At 42.1% G+C, this 18619-nt stretch overlaps 1 protein-coding gene across 1 annotated transcript in view; it reads right to left on the bottom strand.

Annotated features, from left to right (window-relative positions):
• The window catches only part of LOC112561075, a 79526-nt gene extending 62661 nt beyond the window's left edge, over window positions 1–16865 (bottom strand). Inside the window, exon 1 of the mRNA XM_025233288.1 lies at window positions 16850–16865. The gene's annotated coding sequence lies outside the window, so the exon portion shown is untranslated. The remainder of the gene's footprint in view (window positions 1–16849) is intronic.
• Window positions 16866–18619: the final 1754 nt, after the last annotated feature.

Raw genomic sequence — 18619 nt, 5'->3', positions numbered from 1 at the left:
CAGGATGTGGGCGTGGCCGAGGCAATGCCGTGGCTGTGTGATCAATCAAGACTGATCCTGCATTCTTTTTATCATCCCGCTGTAGCTGGGTATCCTCTCCTGGGGTCGTAACTGTGGACCGAAGCTTAATTTACCTAGGAGGTAGCTGTAGACCAGCAGCAATATAGAAGTAAAGGGTCCAATAGGTGACTGAGTTTATGGAAAGGCATGCGGTCTCCCGCTAGTTACCTCCCCTCAAAAATTAGGTACCCATATCGATGAGTGGATCAGTGTTGGTCTTACCCAACAAATAATATCCAGAAAGGTATTGGGGGAGGACCCTTCTATCAACACGAAAGACTTGGACTACGTAGAAGATCTTGAACTGTTGTCTCGTGTTCACTGTCATATACAAGAAACAAACACCAACTAAGAATAAATCGTCAAGTCGTATGAGTAATCAGCAAGAAGAAAACATAGATAATGAAATTAAACATCCCACATCCTTTCCAAGTTAGACTATATAGCCATGAATTATAAACAAATGGTAAATTCAATTACCTTCCCTGCCTTGCTACAAATGATGGAGGAACTGTAAATGATATACTAAGTGCAGTCAGTAACACCAAGACTGTTTTTCAGAGTACGAACAAAATTTGTATCTCAACACGGTGCAAAAAACTTACAAAAATTAATTTATATCAAAGCTACATTCTTATATTATTACTGTCCGGAATGGAAAAAATGATAGAAAGTGATGGACAAAATTATCATCCTTTCATACTACTAGACGGAGATGAATCTTGTGAGTACATTTGCCACAAAAGAGAACCCTAGAAGAACTATTTTCCCGCTTCAATGACGAAGACATGGCTAATATTATAACGATGGAGATGGATAGGTCATGTGCTCAGACGAAAGGACATCTCCACAGTAAAAGCCGAACTTTTCTGGAAACTTGACGGCAAAAAAAGAGAGTAAGACCAAAGACAACATGGCGCCGAACAGATGAGAAAGAGGAAAGCTGTGGATACGTTGTGAGGAAAGGTGTAATAGGAACGAATGAATGAATAAATGAATGAATGATGGGTGGGAAAGGAGATTTGCGCAGGCGACCTTCTGCTTCAGAGTCTGGCACCGTAACTTCCAGAGTACAGCTCCTCTACCCCCGACCCTCCTCTCCCAGGAAAGAAGGAACCTTCCATTAACAGGCGCAGTCCAGCGAGGTCGCCTGATAACCTGTAAGCTTACATCCTGCCTTTGGTCCACAGCTGCCACTTGTGGGCGCTCCCTGGGAACGGTAACTATGGATCGCAGATAAAGCAGCCGCAAGACCGGGTCAGACATCCGGGGTAAAGCAACCTTGGGAGCAGCCAGATATCTCGGTCCAACGAGAAAAGGAGAGACTGCTAAGCCAAGCGAAATTTCTTCGCAAATTTCTAGACAGAAGGGCAACACGAACTATATAACCCTTTCTCGCATTACGATGTGCATGCAGTCTCGGTCACCGGTTAAAAGTCGTTTGCTGGCTGTTAGCAGATGAGGCTGCATCAAGGCAAGCCAGCCTTGTGTGCAGGCCCCAGATCCAATGACAAATTTCCTGTTGGAGCGATACCTGAACCCACAGCCCATACTCCTCAATGTCTTGGCAACCGTCACATTACCGTTGGATTTTACCGCTTTACCCAGGGGATATTGTGTTTAAATTAGCGTGAAACACTGAGAAACATATTTGGACAAATCTTTCGACATAAAAAATAAGAATGCACTGATTTTGTTCACCCCATCAGTACCAACATTCGTGAGTTTTCAGAATACATCAGTCAAGTCGAGAGATTTCATATTCTTCTACAGTCCATCATAGAAACCTAATGCAGTTTCAGGTTGTGGGTATTCTTTTGGTCACTTAAACATTTCGTAAAGTTTACCGGATTACCTGATGTCAACACCCACCCACTCCCCACCCCCAATTATCTATCAGTGTTCCAAAATTACTATTTCAGGTGCAAAACAAATTTACATGTGTATCCAGATTCAATAAAATATTGTTCAAATTTTTATTAAATGCAGGAATAATTAATGTTTCCTCAGCTTACATGCCAGCCAAAGTCATAACATCTGTCCTGCATACCGCAAAGCGCAGACCCAGTGGCCGCCATATTGCACTCGACACAAGCAATTATGTCAGCTGGGGACATCACAAAATTACATCTGCATTAAACGCCTAACAATTCTCCTGCAGTGGTCACAAGTGAGCCTTTAACCACTTAACCACAGAGACTTTCTGTACTCCCATTATCGATCTTGCTAAATGTGGTTTGTTTCCCTTTGTTGCTGTTAGGTCCTTCTCTTGTGCTATTTCCTTTTGTGAATGTTACGCATTTCCTTCAGCAATATAAACAAATTAAAGAGACCACTGACATGCGAAATGTAACAATCAATAAGAAAACGGCTAGTATGTTATGTTCAACAAAGAGAAATAAATGTGTCTATTAAACAATCCAGCGATAATTTGAAATGAAGGTCGCTTATAGGCCTGTCTTGTTGTGTCTCCCGCTCTTCTTCTTCATCCAGCATTTCAGTCACAGTAAATAATGGAAACTTAGCAACAGCTGAACTGTGAGGATGCACGCGAGCTCTTTCTTAGTACTCACCTCGAAGGATTTAAATGTTTTGTCAATTTCCGCTCAGCTTCATCACAGCTTCGTCTCCCGCCTATGCCATTGAAGTAAAAGACAGCCGGCAAAAATGTAACAAAGCGATGTTGTCTAATTTTGTCCACAAAACTGATGGTGCCAGCGAGGGTCCAGAGAAACTGACTGATGACACGCCAGGTGCGGGAGGAATATCAGATCACAGCTTTAATTCAGAATGACAAATACAGAAGAAGAATGGCTGGAGGCATGGCGTGAAACAAAAAAAAAATGGTTCTTAGTCGGGTGTTGCTTAGTTCGATTGACTGGGTAAAGTTCAGTGCAAGATACTGCTTTTCTCTGTGTGTGTGAGACAGAGACAGAGTGTGCGTGACGATGTGTTTGTATTCGCTTGTAACTGCATATGTATGTGTGTGGTTGCGTGTTTTAAAAATAACAAGCCTCTTAAAAAAAAGTCGTGTGAACTGCTGTTGATCAATAAATCTCTTTTTTCTTCATTTTCAAAGTTCCCGTCAACTAAACGTATTCAGGGACTTGTCACGGACTTGAACCTGTTCTCAGACCCTTCTCATAGGCCGTCCCGCTCTGAGAAGTTCCCTCAGTCAAGTTGAGAATGTGGGCTCCGGCACAAAATTTGAAAGCTGCCCAACTGCCTGGTTTGTCGTAGAAAACGAATGACGAAGGCCGGTCACAAGAGCTCTCGCACCATCGATTCAGCAAACATGCGCATTAGGGGTGGAAATGAGTGAGCATCTAGAAAACACACTCAAGCTTAGCGTCAGGGCTCCTAGACGGCCTCTGCCAGGGTATTTTTTTTTATATATTTTTTTTAGCCCCGGGTCACGTGACCGACTAATGGCGAGGGCTGGAAAGCGTTATCCTGCCGACTTTGAACAGACTACGATGTTCAGTAACAATTTAAGTCTTTGCCTGGTTTTGGCTCTGATAAATTGTAACTGACTTGAAGAACTCTTAAGATATCATGACAAGAAGATGCTTTTCACTAAAACGTTTTACGAAGAGCAACGTATGAAAGCCGACAGAAAAGGAAAAGGAAGCGAGAGAAACAGAACAAAACAGCTAAAATCATTATATGAGGATTGCAGTAAGAAAGCACCAGAAATAGCACCCATTGAAAAAAAGCTTACAGAAGGAAAAAAGTTCAATGACAGTAACATGATCTTCTAGTAACCTTTAACAGGGATTTATTTCCTTTTCTAATTATCTTGAGGTTTTTTTTTTTTTACAAAATGCGTGAACGTAAGTAGATACAAATCTCTCTCTCTCTCTCTACACACACACACATGAATGCATTCGGGAAATACGTGCAAGCACACACTGTGCATGGAAATATAGACAGATAGACAAAGTGCCAAGTGCAAACAAGTCACTGGTCAATGTACGCGAGGACTGGCAGACCAGGTGCCCGGAGGCACACTGGCACGATTCCAGAAGATGGACCCAATCCGCTCATGCAGTGATCTCTTGGTGCTGTAGCTGGCACTCCCTTCAGTGTCGTGGAAATGGAACAGCTTTTTTTATTACAGCTATTGCCTGATCTGGTTTCAGCATAAATCTGCTCGCCACCCCATTTCACTTTCGCTGCCTATCCTTGGACATAATTCTTGTTACTCTTTCTTGCTACTCAGGGTGGGGGTGTGGCAACTCTCTCTCTCCTGCCGTATCTGTGCTCGTAATTCTCAATTCTCTGCTTCCTTTCGATACTCTTGACGAACGGGAGCAGCAGGAATGAAGGGGAAGGAGGGGTCAAACGCTCGGGTCTGTCGTACCCGGCGTTGCATAAGACATGGAAAACAGCCTGAGGACTGGAAGCAGCCGCACTTCATCTATAAAACAGTCGCGGACGTCGGCACTTTCACCGTACCCTAATTTTATTTTAATTTTTTTATCGAACTGTGAGGCATTTCCTTTCGTGTTGACAGTGAATGTTGACACCGACATCATCAACGTTATCTTCGCAGTAAGCAAGCAATCTGCTGCTTCATTTCTCTCAAGCTACATTAGAAGCCATCTCTAGCGTTTTCTAACAGTTTTACTATGTTGTTCATGTTTCATGTCAGGTGTAAAACAAGTCAGATAACAACCTGTTCAAGTGCAGCCGTGAAAAGAGACGTGTAATCCTGAGCTGCCATGCATTGTGTCATTAGAAGGGAAGAGAAGTAAATCTTGGTACAGCGAATACATGTACGATGAAACAAGACAGAGTGTAAAGAACAAACACCAGCATTTCTTCATCCGCCAAACAATACAACCACATGTAATGTCAAAAATGACCCTCCAACAATCGTATGCTACGGATATTTTAAATATTTTCTTATGTCTATTGTAGGTTGTCATTATTTGTTTGTGCACGAACATCAGACTCAGTAATGCTGGCCAGCCAAACAGTTTTGATGCTAAAACCTTCATCAGAATTGAATTATCAGTATGCATTATCGGTTGTTTAAACCAAAAATAATAAAAAATAGCATTGTCTCTACCCAGCTCCCCAACTCTGCATTTGAAGAATAATAATAATACAGGTGAGCGATGGTGATGGAGCCAAGAAATATTTTTTAAAATCCTAGCTGGTTTCAACTGGTTCCTATTCAGAGCAGCAGGACTGCTTGAGAGAATTGTAAGGCATCATTCCTCAATCATTATTGCTCTACTTTTGCTTATTCCACAGTACTGAGGAGGGGATGACTCCTAACAAGGCAAATACACTTCGTTCTTACCTGTTTGTGTGCGAAGTTAAGCATGAATAAATATTTGTTACTTTGTACAGTGCATTTCTTATGTCTATTGTAGGTTCTCATTATTTGTGCACGAACATCAGACTCAGTAATGCTGGCCAACCAAACAGTTTCGATGCTAAAACCTTCATCAGAATGGAATCGTCAGTATGCATTATCGGTTGTTTAAACCAAAAATAATATCATATAGTGTTGCCCTCAGGCGCTTTTGTGTATGTTTCTGTATGTAAAGGGCTTTGAGACCTTCGATAGTGAAAAAGGCGTTTTGTAAATAGACATCATCATCATTATCATCATCAAACATAACAAAGACAAGTATGGGTATTACTAACTGAGGTGGACAGTTTACATACAAGAAAGCTACTGTCTAAGACGATGACAGGGTGGAATGTTCTGCTTACGAAGTGGTGAGAGCAGCGTGGGTGTGAGTGGGCGTTGCAAAATGACACCCCCACCCACCTACCCTCCCACCCTAATCCCTAGCGGCAACAGGGGAAGCAATTTACGCAATTACCAGGACGACGGTGGTGAAATTATGAGGACATCTGCGGACCCCAGTGGGTAGTCTACCAGCAAGCAGCAGAAAGAGCGAACGAAAAGTGGCATGTCAGTGCCAGGAATATGAATAGTGAAGTAATCCCCTCCCCACAAAAAACTCTTCCTCTTTTTTTCTTTACATTAAGAAGAAGACAAGAGACTATTCCACAGGAAAAGCAAGAAAGGATGATTCACACATCATTTCTGGTCAGCGCTTAGTAAGCCAGTGTGAGATACAGCTGCTACATATAAATCAATGTCACAAAAAAAAGCAACATAGAAAGTAGACTAACGACTACACTTTCATTAATGTTATTGAAAAACTTGCTTTACACATTGTAAAGAGTTTTTATGCTGAAACCAGATTGTAACGCATGCTACGATATGTTTTCGCTTTGCCAGCCTCCTGACATTTGTTGTAACCGGCAGAGGTACCCGGCGTCCTTTGGATGGTGTTTCGTCTCCCGACAGACTGCCTTCACGTGGAGCAGGTCAAAGGAAACTGGTGGTTAGAGAGGTCATCGCCAGCTTTTTAATTATGGTAGGGGTGGATATTGTTCGTTTGCTTCCTTCCCCCTCCCGCTCTGTATCCTTCGCTCTCATAGGATACGCATTCAAATGCACTTGCTGGACATCTGTCTTCAATGTGTGTGTGTGAGAGAGAGAGAGAGCACAAAGACCATTAACAACTGAACTTTAAATATTTACTCCCGGCTCCTGTCAAAAGAAAAAAAATGGTTTCAGAACAAAACATAAGAGTCTACGAGTCCATCAAAACACAGTCTACCAGCGCCTTCAGCGAGTACCAGAAAAGAGCATGGAGAAGTTGTATGAAGCCGAGGGCTTAGAAACTATCCCAGAAGGCATCGATCACTGTTGCGCTTGGACGACATTTCGCAAGTCTGAACCAGGACAACCACGCAGACTTCAATTAAATTTCAACGTAAGTTCCACATCCATTCCGAACTGGAACCAGCAAGGGAAAGAAGATATAGAAACTACGCACAGTTTGTTTTTTTTTCTCTGCAGGAGCAAAGGGAAACACGAAGAGTGTAGACACAAGAGTTTGTAGACATGTTTATCGTTTCAGAAGTGTCTATGACACTGAAGTACCGCAGCTGTCGAGCTGAATTAATGTTCCGAGCATCGCAGTGTAGGGCTTATTGATCAGTGATAAAGTGTTGTAAACCGTGTCCTTGCGCGGAGCCTGGCAAAAAAATCCCCTTAGTGAGACATGTGACATATTTGTTTCTTTTATTACTAATATCCTCAGACCAAACACGCTGGGCGTCTATCAGCATCATATTAATGCTTTTCCTGGGCCGTTCCATGACGAGTTGCATGGTGTAGAAATGTCAATAGTGGGAGGAGGTGAAGACACAACTTGGAATGTGAGAAGAAAAGAATGAGGTAGAAAAAGGACATTTCGATCACAACCAAACAAAATGAGGTCCTGAATCGATATGCGTGGATGGCGACCCTGTTGATGTGACTGGCGACTCCTCCACCAGCGACGCTCTCATTTTCCGCGGAAGGATGTGAGCTATAAATAGCACAGGCCGGCCGTCAAGTAGTTTCTGATTGGTCTGCGCCAACTACTCTCACGATTTCATCCTCAAGAGGACACGCACTGATGCGAATAGGCAGAAAGCCGCTTTAGTTAAAATTGAGCTCTCGGCGGTAATGAATGTTTGCCTCCATGATGACGATGCTATAATTGTCCTCGGAAAAATAGACACTCAGGTGGAAGGGCGAAATATATGACAGCAAACTGTCTTCTTTAAAACACACACAAAACAACTGTTGCACAGGACTATCACTTAAAAAAAAGCTAAGGAGCGGCATTAAATGTATTGCCAAGCGATCTGGTGGAGACAGGTGCTAACAGGTGAGGTGTTCGATATACGCGTAGCGGAGTTCGTTCTGACAAGCGAGGGATTAGTCAGACAATTCTAGCAAACGCGTTCGATATTTTACACCATCTTAACTAGCCGAACATAGCGGCACTCCGACATCAGCCAAAAAAGTCAGAGAAAACATCCAGGAACTTTAAGCTTGCGCTGCTAGTCGCCAATAAAGGCAAAAAGAAAAATAATGTTCATCGCTTAATGCGTAATTCCACGTGACTTGACCTCATCAGGCACGTGACTGGATCGGAGTGAGACAGGAGCGTGGCGACGCGCGAAGATTTCCGTCTGCACGTGGTGTTTATCCAGCTGTCAGGCGACGCACTAACGGCCCGACAAGACAACCTGCCAGACGGCTAGAAGTCATTTTGATAATCAGCCGGCATTTCCGGTCCCTGGTACCCGATTCCCGTCAACGACAGCCAATGAAAATCGAGCGCACAAGATATCTCGATGTGACTATTTAATCTGATGTGCATAAGATGTACATATTTAAAGAAGGTAGAAAGACAACTAAACAACTCAACTCAAGATAAAAAAAAATTAGCGCTCACTTGAGCTATTGATGTATATCCATACGCCTTCTTCAGCAAGTAAAAGCTCAGTTACTGGTGCTTTCAGTGCACACCGCCCTCAGATGAGCTCATTCAGCCAATCAGAAACTCACCGAGGCTTGAACAATGTGCGTTACATGTATGGAGTAAATTTCCCTGCTACACTCGAGGCACAACATCGTCTTTCTGTCGTTAAAGGCCGTTTGTAACCAGCCAAATGTCAAACATGATCAAATGATCTGTCTGGCAAAGATGTGTCAAGGTTACAGTAAAGTGAGTAAACCAATGGTGTTGGGATGAACACTCGGGACATTCAAACTTTCCTCAACATGCTGAACTTAATTCATACCTTTTAGCTAATACATTGCCAATATATTTGCTAATACAATGGAACTTTAGGGCTTTCGGAGGTTTGAAGTTTCGGCAATTAGGCCTTTAAAGAAGCACGGGCGTCCATGCGTGCGGTGTGCTTTGAGAGCGCGTATCCATGTGAGCGTGTTGTCAAGTAGTCAGACATCAGCTACTTCACTGATCTCTTGCACTTGATTACATCTCGTTTGGAAACCGAACAAAGCAAATTCCATAAGATGGAAACTCTTCGCTGCTTAACAAGGTAGTAAGGATATAATGTAATCCTAAGGTGATGTCGCACAGAGAGGCTTCCATACAACCGTAAAACACGGGGCAAACCTGTTTTGAAAACTATGTTTGGATAACATGTTTACCATCCTCTTCCTACAGGAAAAATAGCTGGAACCAGAAATGAGCACAAGAAATGCAAAATCAGAATCAGTCTCTGAATCAGAATTGTGACTAACTGGTTGTGGCTTACGGTAGACAGATGAAACTGAGTTTTTCGAAAATGTTTTGATTACAAACCTGTTTGAAAAAATGTCGTGACATGACAGGGCCAGTAACTTCACAGATAACTAACCCCGATGCCTTCCTAGCTATAACCAAGCAGCGGACAGCAGGATCGGATAAAAACACCACAATTTATCCTAATATTAATTGGTAGTACTCGATGTGAGATAGGATTAAGCCGCAAGAGAAAAACATGTTGATCGGCTAGCAGCAAAAAATACATAAAAATACCCATAATAATGTCAAGAAACTGGATGCAGGGAGAACAAAAGATAAAGCCAGTCGTAATGATGGAAAGACATTTGATCCGGCAATACAACTAGAAAACAAGAACAGCTGGGGAAAAAGTGGCTTTGAAAGACGAGGTAAATACCGAGAGTGGAGGCGGAATGCTAAACAACAATTCCGAGGGCCAAACAAGAGACGAATTCCCGAAATCTCAAGGTTTAACATCCAAAAAATAAACACATGCTAATGACAGAAGCTTAACCATAGACCGGGGGCAACAGTGTGTAGTTCAAAATCTCTGAAGATTACAAAGCAAGAATAAAAGTGGTTTCCAAGGTCAGAGAAGTGCGATTTTAAGCTTCCTCCATAGTTATCTTTGTAAAAGTGGGTCTGGTTTCATTAAACTGTGAGCGGCACAGATCCCTCCGGAGCTGAAATCAATGCCACGTATAGAGAAAGTCCGAAGAGGCGTTCAGAGGAAATAATTCCCATAAGAAAAGCAAAAACTAATTAGCGCTTGCTTTAGTGAGTAGAAAAGAGATTTAATATGTCAGAGACGGAGTGGTAAAAAACTGATTCAGCCAGACATAAAAAGGAGTGAGCTCTAATGGGGGAAACGTGGTGCTAAAGATCCCCGGCTTTGACGACATCCAACTTGGAAACTAATGATCAATGCTAAGCAGATATCTCATTAGTTTGTTTTTAAGACATCAGCAACATTCTCTCTGTGTGTGTTCTCTCTCTCTCTTTCATTGTCTAGCTCTCTCCCAGCAAATATATAAATATGTATTTATCTTTTCGTTGTGTAGTTTTCTTGTGTGCTCGACATTAAGAAAGAAATGAAGCAGAGATGAATGACTGCGAAGAAGGAATAAGATATTCATGTAGATAGTCCACAGACAGATTTATCTTCTGCTCCACACACAACATATGTTATCGGAATAGCTTTCATTCATTCATTCCTCAGTCATCCTTTGACTGATACCGTCTGACAAGTGGCCATGCTGCTCCGCGGGAACTGGTTGATAGGGGAAATAACTACACAGCGACTGACAATGTCAGATTCTGGAGTTTTCTTAAGCACATGTTTTTAAATGCCTGGATCCCCCTCCTCCGTATCTGTCAGCTAAGTCCTTGTCTTGAATCCGTACAGCAAGTGGGGGATGAGGGACTTGTACTTGGTAGCACTTGGTAGTCGGTACTTGGTAGCACACTTGGTGTTGCTGTACCTGATGGTCTTGCTGTACCTGATGGTCTTGCTGTGCCTGATGGTCTTGCTGTACCTGATGGTCTTGCTATACCTGATGGTATTGCTGCACCTGATGGTATTGCTGTACCTGATGGTCTTGCTGTACATGATAGTATTGCTACACCTGATGGTATTGCTATACAAAATCCCTTTGACCATTGCAGCAGTGCCAGAATGGCTGCCACTAAGAATAATATGTAACAGAGAAATCGAAAGGACTCGCATAAAATGTTGTCATGATTTAATTAACTTGTTTTTGTGGTGCAGCCATTAGAGATTTCTACACTCCTAGTCTGCAAACCTTATTAGAATCCTTAATATGCACATTTGTTGGGGTTTTCTTTCCCTTTCCGAGGGAAATGAAGCACTTCAATTTCGTAAAAACATTATTAGCACTTTTTGACAGAACTTGTTTCTTTCTAGGACACTGAAGTGGAGTGTCTCTTTGCTGCTGTTGTTATCTATGTTGCTGATTAATCACAAATTTTGCTCATACTTTCTATTGATGGTGGGATGCTGGTCAGCAGATCGTTGAATGCTCTTCTTGACATATGAAACATAATATTCATACACATCAAAAATCACACAAACAGTCCGACACACCGGAAGGAAGCGAGTCTCAAAACAGAGCATCCCACAGACAGAAGTCCATGTCCTCCTGCAGGGAAGAGGAGACAGAAAGCTCCTCATGTGGAAGGAGCTGCTCAAGAGCTCCGTGCAGAAGAGGTTTCCTTTTCTGCTTGATGGAATAACTCGCTGGAACTTCGATTTCTTCTGTTCTGTGTGTCTAGAACTTTGAGCGCTGAAATGGAAGAATCTTGGAACTTCTCCTTCCATTCTGTCTTCACTCTCTTCAGAAGTGTTTTTCGTGTTTATCTTGTGCAGAATAGAGTGCAGAGAGGTTAGCCTTTTTGATGAGTTACAACTGTCAAAGATGAAGAGTCGACAATAAAACATTCCAGTGCAGGAATTATTTTTCGTTGGTAAATGAAAAAAAAAAAAAGGAAACGAAAGTAAGTTTCTGTAAGCTATTCATTTGTGTACTAATGACAGTTTTGCCATTTGCTTCAGTGTCAATCTCAGAACTAATACAGCAAATCGACCAGTTCTATTGTTGTTACAGTTAATTACAATAGCACAATGAATAGGTTTGAGTGACTTGCTTACCCTAGTGAATATTGAATATACACAACCCAGTGCACACGGGATTTTAAAAATCCTTAAGACACTTGTAAAATGAGTGTATTATGGTGTGTACGGTACAAAATATTTTTAAACACTTGTAAAATGACTGTATTATAGTTTTCATTGTCAGTAAACCATTCTGAACCAAAGTGCGGGGAGGCTTCGTGGGAGGATGGAAGCCTGCTAGGACCAGTGACATGAAAACTGCCTCTGCCTAATCGAGCATTTGCTCAGTAGAAACGAGGCCTTGCTTTATCAAGTGAGACACTTTCGTTCACTGTCTAGACCCACTGGTCTTTTTACATTTTTTTTTTCATTTTTAGGCCCCTAATGCTGCCTAATGCTACCGTTCTCTTCGTGGCCTCGCCCCAAAAGACCTGTCTGAGCTTCTGACTTCTTACCTCCCAAGGCGGACTTTTCGGTCTGCTCGTGTTGCCCTCCTTTCTATGCCTCAGACGGGAGAAATCCTTTCTTTTAGGTCAAACTCTCTCTCTCTCGTTCTCTTCCAACGTTCGAACCCCTCAAATCTGACCTCAAAACCCATTTCTTGAAGAAATATCGTTGACAATCGAGCGTGCTGTGCCACTCATTCCTCAGTCCTGCACCCTCATCCATGCACTTAGTCCATGTTGGTCATGATGTCATGGTCTCATGTGTTACAGAAAGTGTGTGTGTCTAGCAGAAAGTGTAACTTCCAGTTCAAGCCACCTCCCACCCTTAACAGATCTATATGCGCACTCGTGCCTGTGTTCCTGTTACGACTGAGTGTGCACTGCTGGATCCTTCCGCCACCTTCTCGTGGATAATTTAAAGCAAAAACTTTTTTTAAATCGTCAGTAGACACTTGTTTTGGAAAGAGACCTTTTCTCTAGCGTCTTCTCTCACCAAAACGGAATCTGATTCTGGTATACTTTAAAGCAGGCTATCAGATTTCTCGACAGTCGGCCTCGCTCCAGCCTGTGACGCAGTTTGCAGTTGCAAAAACTTGGCGCGTGCGCACATCTACTTCCGGCTCGTGCTGAAGCTCAGCTATTTCTAATTCCAGAACGGGACGAAGGAAAAGTCACCAATCGTTTCCAGCATGAGTGTAGTACATGTAACGATCAACCATTTTGCCAATTTTGAGACCAAGAAACATTGTGAATGGAACTAAAGCAGGTTTTTAACGCTGTAAGGGTTAATGACAGGTTAAACTCGTAAAACCTCTTCAAACACATTCATCGCACTTCCCTTCCCTCCACACACACACCATATGAGAGTGAATTCTGTTTCTTGTTTTCTTCGATTACAATTTATTACAGAGGTAATGCAAATTTATTTTTTATTGATGCGCGCACGCACGCACACTTTCTTAAACACGTGAGTGACACAGATGTACCACGCTCAACACGCAAGTCATATCACTTCAGTGCACGTGTACTAACGACTAGATAAAATAAGAAATGAAGGCCTGCAAATCTGATTCAAACTGTTGACGGCTGCAGTGCCACCTATCGCTGCGTAATAAACCTTACACATGTGCAACGAGACTGGGCGAGGGAGTTAAGTAAGCTCTCCATAATATTCGTCCCCATTATCATTGGTTAGGGTGCCTGAAGCGGCAGGAAGGTGCTTCTCCTAGATCAGTGGTTCTTAACCGGGGTTCGATCGAACCCTAGGGGTTCAGTGAGTCGGTCTCAGGGGTTCGGCGGAGCCTCCGCCACGGAGCTCAAGACACACCCGCAATTCGTGATGACACTAAAGAAGGGTTCGGTGAATGTGCATATGAAACTTGTGGGTTCGCTACCTCAAACAAGAACCACTGTCCTAAAGGTAATTTTCGCACTATGAAGGGAGGCGTACGATGGAGAGGGAAACTGAAAGACTCGGGATAAAACTCTTTCCCACTTTTCTTCCGACAATCAACTCTGCGACTAGGTGTTACTTTCAGATAAGTGAGTGTCCTGAGCAGAGATCTGAACCAGGAACCTTTAAATCTCACTGTAGTAATGACAAGCAAGTGTTTTACCACTTACACTACAGGGTACACTACAGAATATCAGTCCCCAAAAAAATGTGTATCGTCTTTCCATATTTAGTGCTACTTGTAGAAGAATTTAATTAAAAATCATTCGCAGAGATATTGTCTAGTGAAGTCCTTAAAAAGTCTTTTTTCATCCGAACTTATTACTTGAAACAAACCTTTCACATCACATGGCTTAAGTATCATTAGGTCTCATAAATATCTACATCACTGTTCCAACTCAAGTACAAAAAACGAAAAAAGTAACTTCCTCCACAAAAAAAAAAACTGTATTAACATCAAAATGTGCCTCAAGTTAGCATACACGGCATTTGATTTTTAAAAAATTCTGCATTATGCTGGCTGCCTCCTATATAAAGATAGAATGAGCCATCTCTCTGCATCATAAAAATACAGTTATTAGATCACGTGGATGAACCACTCTTTCCGTTTTCCCAGGGGTTAACGCCCTTTTGTCCTCTCCCTCTCAAACTTCGTCAAGCAGTCTGTTTACCTAGTCTTCATGCTGAATATGTTAGCCAGGAGAAGCGAACTTGAGGTCGAAACCCTACCAGTGTGGTGGGGGGTTAAAAAGATTAGATTAAGTATCGATTTTTCTAAGAATAAAACTAGCAGAATACCGTGAATGCTGTCAAAGAAATTTAATACGGTAAGACAAAAACCGATGTCCTGTCACTGCTCGTGCAAAACTTAATCTTCGTACTTTTTATTTTATTTATTGAAAGCCGGTGCGTTCTGTCGTTTCTATCTACCTATCTATGTTTTTGTGCTTAGAGAAATTGTACAGATTTGAAAGGAAGGCTTGGAAGAAGCTGGAGTTAGCCAATTGAAAAATGGTCGAGAAATGGCCAAGTAAAAAAAGTTAGAAAAGGCTGGATAGGTGCAAAGCTGCTCCAGAATGTAAAGATGTCAGAGACTTGAGGCTTGACGAGTGAATTGATGCTAGATGCTGCCAATCGTCAAGATGCTAGAGAAGGCTGCCACATGTAAAGGTGCTATTCCAGCTACCTGTGCCATACTATTCACTCAGCCGTGACAGTGCCAAAGCCTGATATTCAACACTGCTACTGTCGCACAAAAGGTCACGCACGCGCACTCACAGACTTCCGGTACTCGGGTGACCGACTGGAAAACAAAGGAAAGCGAGATCGGGAGAAGTTCTGGTCCAGCACCATTAGACTAGATCCTCCAGGCACAGGTACAGTGGAACCTCGGTTAACGAACTTAATCCGTTCGGGAAAGCTGTTCGTTATCCGAAATGTTCGTTATCCGAAACAAAGCTTTTTCCATAAGAAAACAGGAAATAGATTTAATTCGTTCCCAGCCCCTGTTTGACTCGCTAATATTTAAAGTTACAGGCTATATAGGTTATTTGTTTTAATGAGAAAACAGTTTATAATACAATATAAGTGGAGTTAAATAAACATAAAAACATTACGAAAAGCATTTAAACATCAAAAACTTGCCGTTTTTGGACGGCGTGGGTGGATGGAGGTGTGGGGAGAATGGGTGGAATCATTGCTTTGATTCCCTCCCATGAGCACACGGGACATTATAAAAACGGGCTGACTTCCCTTTTCTGTAGCTTTGAGGTTAAAGGAAAAAACTTGTCCAGTGTCTGCTCCTGCTTTTTTTTTTTTTTTTTGTAAAAACTCTTCGTAATAACGACATCACATATCCAACAAGACGCATGGCCACCTTCATACTTTGAAATCATTTCCTTTTTCAATTCATTTGTTGGCATAGAGACATGCCTGCGTCGGTCACGTGTGGTTCACGGCTGTTCGTTATCACGGAAATTCCGAATTTTTCGCTATCCGAACAAAACTTAACAAAATTTGTCGATCCGAAATATTCGTATCCGAGGCGTTCGCTAACCGAGGCTCCACTGTAATGGCTTTCTACTCGCTCGCCTGTCGCCATGGCCACCGACCCGTCGGCAGACCGCGGCATTTCGCACGAACCGGATGCCCCAACTGAAGGTCACTTACTATCAAGGCACGTGACCGCCAGAAGTTAGAGGTCACGGATGTACGGCTTGACACAGAAGAACAAGCCACTAGCCACTGATACTTGGACTTGTTTACTTCAGGAATTAGCAATAAACGGCAAGCATTGCAGGCAATGAAAAAGGGGGCAGATAATCTAGAGGTCCCGTCTTGAGTATTGTTCCCAACTATGCCTAGATGGGGTTTGCCAGTGTTGTAGTTAGTGAGTGTTGGTAAAGTAAATACTCAGGATTTTTTTTTCACAACTGCATGCACAATGTAGACTTTTACATTTAAACAAGACGAGTTTTTTTTCAGCCAGCCCACAGTTTCTCCACAAGTAGTAAAAGTTCCTTTAGAAAAAAACGTTTTCTTTTGAATTTGTCGCATAGTACGTTTATATCATAAACCTTGTCGTCACATGTTTTGTCAAGAGGTCGTAAAAACAAACAATTATCTATTATTGCTCGGTCCCCAAAATGTCCCCACGATATACATTTGTTTTGTTTTTAAGAATTTCGACAGCGGGCTGTAGAAATGTGTTTAATATAAACGCTTGAATCAGAAAACGTGTAAAAAGCGCTCCACATTTCGCTGAAATACTTTTATAAACACTTTCGTTTCTGAAATCCTCAAATATAAAATAAATTTTGATGTCATTTGTTATTTAAAATTATGATTTTAAGCGGGACAAAGAAAGTGATTAAGAAGAGACGGGCTGAAATAAGCTACATTTTCTATTTCGTCAAATCCGATTGAATTCGTGAGGTTATACTCAATTCCTTCCCCGCTCCCCACAAAAACCCTAATTTTTTGTAGTTTCGTTTTACAAAAAATGGGTGCTCTTATATAACCAATTCCCAGAATAACGTGCCAAAATATTGGCAACTGCATATGAGCGAACTACAAGAGACATACTACTTACCTCTGTGAAGGCTGGGACTTCTTGTATCACGTGACAATGCGACATAAGCTGCCCCTGTAAAGAACTTTTTTTTAAGTCCGAGCACAACGAGCGTCGCCAAGAAGAGCCCCTGTTCTCCACGGCAGAGTGGTCTCATGCCATTCCTTAGTAAGGACAGGCGTTGACAACCGCTTCTGCAAACTGACAGCATCTTCAAGTTACTGACACGCGGTGTACTAAACGGTTCAGTTACCCACCTCCAGTTTTTTACACTTTTTTTTACCAGTTGTGTATGCAAATAAATCACCCTAAATCATGCTCTGCTCCTATGAAAAGCATATAATACAACAGTTTGTAGTCTGTAAAATATGTGTTTATAATTAGAAAGATCCTACAGGAGACAGTATCTAGTAACAAAACCTTTTGTTCCTAGCGTACAATTTTTGGTTTGTGATTGTGCATTGTATATTAATAATAATAACGACTATTTAGCACACACATACCTCCTCCTGATGGACGAGTTCATGAAGTCTCTACACACATGCTACACGCAGACATGCTCGCACATACAAAAATAAACTCATAAACTCAAACGGGTTTTCAGAATTTTTAGCAGCCAAAGATTTTTCCATTTGTTCATCCCTTGGAAATCCATGAAAGGATAATGCTGGATATTCGTAAACTTGAACTAAAGCACACAGCAATATTGATTATTATATTGTTTGTTATGAGCCGACACTATAAGAGCACTACAAGTATCATTGGAAGTGGTCTATCCTCGGCTTGAGGTGAAGGTCACATGAATGCATAATTCTCCTAGATTGTAGATTGTCCACACAGGCCGCAGGCAACGACCCGAGAAGTATACGTGTCGCTCCCGTCATGTGCTGGACTCGTATGTGTCCTGTCTATCCCATAATGGATGTTCCTTGCTTGTCAACCAACATTTACATTATAATATGATTTATTTAATATACATTTATGTTGTTTTCAAAAAAGCTTATATATATTTTTTTTAATTTGTGGTTGCCAGATTAACTGATTTTGAGGGCCATATACGGCTCGAGGGCCAGACGTTCCCCATCCCTACTCTAAATAAGACTTCTTGTTACATCGGTCAGGGTTTTTCTAATGTACAATCTATTTTCATGTCATTTGGAATTTTATGGCAAAACCTGCTGTTCACTGACCTGAATGAAAAAAAAATGAACAATGTACAGGAAAGGCTATTTCCTGCACGTTGCATAGATAATTGAGAGATTTATCTGTTAAGGGGAGATAATGCCGAGTGCACCACCACTCCTACCACCCCAACCTCCCCAATCCGGCTTTCTTTCCACACGAGATAATGAGCATCGTTACAAGTACTGCTAGCAGGGCCGTGCTTAGGCAGGCGGACGAGCATCTGCCTAGGCCCGCTCAAGGGGCGCGCTTTGATTGATATGTGACTTTAGATCCCAACACCGTTGATCGTGGCGTGAGGGCCCTTTGCACATTGGGCTAAGACTGGCCTGACTGCTAGCATCAATGGCCAGAGCCGGGATGCACGAGTGTTTGCAACTCATTTTCATAAATACGAGTGTCCTTAAATTTCAAAGCTTGAGCACGATTTATGTGTGGGAAAAGGTATCTGAACATTCATGCAACCTTCAACCTTAGGAAACAATGAGTTCAAAGTCTAGTGGGATGCAGATTTTTTTTCCTAGTGAATGGGTAAAGCTCGGTGCAAGATACTGTTTTAGCCCTCTTCCGTTCTCGAGATACATGAGTTCAAACACCACAGTGTACAGG

The sequence above is a fragment of the Pomacea canaliculata genome, linkage group LG4 (genome assembly GCF_003073045.1).
Source record: "Pomacea canaliculata isolate SZHN2017 linkage group LG4, ASM307304v1, whole genome shotgun sequence".
NCBI lineage: Eukaryota > Metazoa > Mollusca > Gastropoda > Architaenioglossa > Ampullariidae > Pomacea > Pomacea canaliculata.
The sequence above is the reverse complement of the archived record's forward strand: the minus strand, read 5'-3'. Positions and strand labels throughout refer to the sequence as shown.